The sequence below is a fragment of the Carlito syrichta genome, unplaced genomic scaffold, assembly GCF_000164805.1.
Source record: "Carlito syrichta isolate Samal-C Ts95f unplaced genomic scaffold, Tarsius_syrichta-2.0.1 Scaffold305252, whole genome shotgun sequence".
Lineage (NCBI taxonomy): Eukaryota > Metazoa > Chordata > Mammalia > Primates > Tarsiidae > Carlito > Carlito syrichta.
Window position 1 is genome coordinate 86681 of NW_007249348.1, and position 2929 is coordinate 89609.

The 2929-nt window shown below is 42.2% G+C and overlaps 1 protein-coding gene across 1 annotated transcript in view; it reads right to left on the minus strand.

The window, feature by feature from the left end:
- The window catches only part of TDRKH (tudor and KH domain containing), a 15562-nt gene that overhangs the window by 11936 nt on the left and 697 nt on the right, over positions 1–2929 (minus strand). The window lies entirely within an intron of this gene.

A 2929-nucleotide genomic window follows, 5' to 3' on the forward strand; every position in this document is an offset into this window, starting at 1 on the left:
TCTCACCAAGTTGCCCAGGCGGGTCTTGAACCCGCGGGCTCAGGCAATCCACTCACCTCAGCCTCCCAAAGGCACGAGATTACAGGCTGAGTCACTGAGCCCGGCTACCACATTTATTAAGCACTTCTATGTGTAAGATGCTACTGTGGCATTAAGGACTCAAAGATGAAAAGATAAATGTGTTGAGTAGCTACAATGCTGGGCACTTTACATACATTACTTTATTCAATAGTCATACAACCATGTAAGGCAGAAAATATTAACCCCACAGAGGAGTACACATGCTTGAAGAGGTCGTCTAACTGCTTAACCAGAGTCTGGGTTATTAACTGCTTGTGAAAAACTTTTTAAGTGACTTTAAAAATCCCTGCCCACCCTTCCTTTTACCTAAACTCTCAGAGTAACAGCATCTGGGATCTTTATTCTTTATTTTGATCAACACATTCAGAAAACACTGGAGGCGGTAAAAAACTAAAGTCAAGCCGGGCTCAGTGGCTCAGCCTGTAATCCCGCGCCTTGGGAAGGCTGAGGTGAGTGGACTGCCTGAGCCCACGGATTCGAGACCCGCCTGGGCAACGAGACCTCATCTCTACAATAAATCAAAAAATAAGCCGGGCGTGGTAGCACATGTCTGTAATTCCAGCTACTTGGAAGGCTGAGGTGGAAGGATCACCGGAGTCCAGCAGATCGAGGCTGCGGTAGCGTGAGTGTGCCACTGCACTCCAGCCTGGGCAACAGGGTAAGACTCCGACTCAAAAAAAAAGCAGCCTGCAAATAAAATCTTTCATCACTCTGAAAGTTTGAATAGTATCATGTAAGTGCCAAAGTAAACACATTCCAGGTTATAAAGGAGATTTTTTTCTTAAATAATTCTTGAATACACAACCCCCAAACTGCTACTTTCCTACACTGAGAGGATTTATTCTGGGTGTCTAGGAAAGATTTGACTTCTTTTATACCCTGGTTACTTAATATATGGTCTCTAAACTGCAAAACTTGTCTTCATCATTAATGTCTATCAGTTAAATAGTGCTAGCTCTTTGTTATGTGCTGAACATACTGAGGACAGAAGGAGGAATAAGAATTACTGCACTGGGACACTCAGTCTAACAGGAAAGAGAAACACCAAAACAAATAATTACATGGCAATGCAAAGGTGATACAGTCAGCCTTCTGTATTCACAGGTTCTACATCCACAGAGTCATCCAACTGTAGATCAAAAATATTCAGAGGGAAGAAACTCAACCATAAAACATAACATAAGGCTGGGTGTAGTGGCTCACACCCGTAATCCCAGCACTTTAGAAGGCTGAGGTGGAAGGATTGCTTGAGCCCAGGAGTTTGAGACCAGCCTAGGCAACAGAACGAGACCTTGTCTATACAAAAAATTTAAAAATTAAAAATCCAGGGGTGGTGGCATGCACCTGTAGACCCAGCTACTCAGGAGGTTGAGGAGGAAGGATCACCTGAGGTCAAGGCTGTGGTGTGCAATGATTGTGCCACTGCAATCCAGCCTGGCCAAGAGGGAGACAACTGAGTGAGACAACAAAGTAAGACTCCCAACTCAAAAACAAATAAATAGAATAACACAAATAAAAAACAATACAGTATAACAACTATTTACATGGCATTTACATTGTACTCAGTATTATCTAAAGATGATTTAAAGTATACAGGAAGATGTGTGTAGGTTATATGCAAAAACCATGCCATTTTATACAAGGAACTTGAGCATCTGTAGATTTTGATTCTGCAGGGGTCCTGAAATGAATCCCCTGCAGATACTAAGAGGAGGCATGGCTGTATAGAGTCTTGGTCAGTGCAACAGCTGAGAGGAACTAGAACGTAAACGGTTTATTTTTGCCCGGCATGGTGGCTAACACCTGTAATCCCAGCACCTTGGGAAACGGAGGTGAGAGGAATGCCTGAGCCTAGGGGTTCGAGACAGCCTGGGTAACTTGGTGAGATCTTGTCTCTACAATAAATCAAAAAAATTAGCCAGGCATGGTGGCGCATGCCTGTAGCTCTAGCCAGTTGGAAGGCTGAGGTAGAAGGACTGCCTGAGCCAGCAGGTTGAGGCTGCGGTAGCTGTGAGCACACCAACTGCACTCCAGCCTGGGCGACAGAGTGACTCTGACTAAAAAAAAAAAAAAAAAAAAAAAAAAAGTTTCTTGTTTGAGCACCTGGTAGATGCTGGTGTTTGAGACAGAGAACACTGATGATTTGGTGGTAGGGGGAGTATGTGTCAAAGGAAGATAAATGTCCGTGGCAAGGATAAATTGGTGGGCAGGTTCTAGTTGAATCCAAAGCTAGATTTTATTAACCCCTCTTCAGATAATACAAATTTGTGCTAATTGTCAGCCAATGTCTCAAAAAAGGAGAATCTACTTGATTAACCAGTATAGTTTTGTGTACAATTTGCATAGGCTTTCAGTTAGAAGTTTCTCTAAAAAAAAAATAAATAAAAGAAATGGAAGTGGAAAATATGATGGAAATAGGGATACCGAATGCTAGCTTGTGTTTATTTTTACTACTTAAAATTTATTGAGGAGGAAGAAGACACTAGAAGTTAAGATCACAGTTCCTAGGGGAAGCTAGGAAGTGAAGACACATTGGGATAATTTCTGAGTGAGAAATGTAGTTAACGGCTTTCACTAAAAACTAATTTTGAAATCTCCTGACATCTGTATTAAACACTTGCCAACAACTATCCGACATGCACAACCAAGGCTTACTTTTTATATTATCATTCCAAAAGCCTATTTAGTCAAACCACATTGTGAGCTCCGTGCGGGCAAAAATCTCTCATCCCAGTTGTCTCCTTATAACCAGAACTCACAAAGTACCTAAAACATGGTGACATGCTTGTTGGATCGTTTGCTTTTCTCATCTTTGGGACGTTTATTTTAAATCCATGCGCGCGGGGGG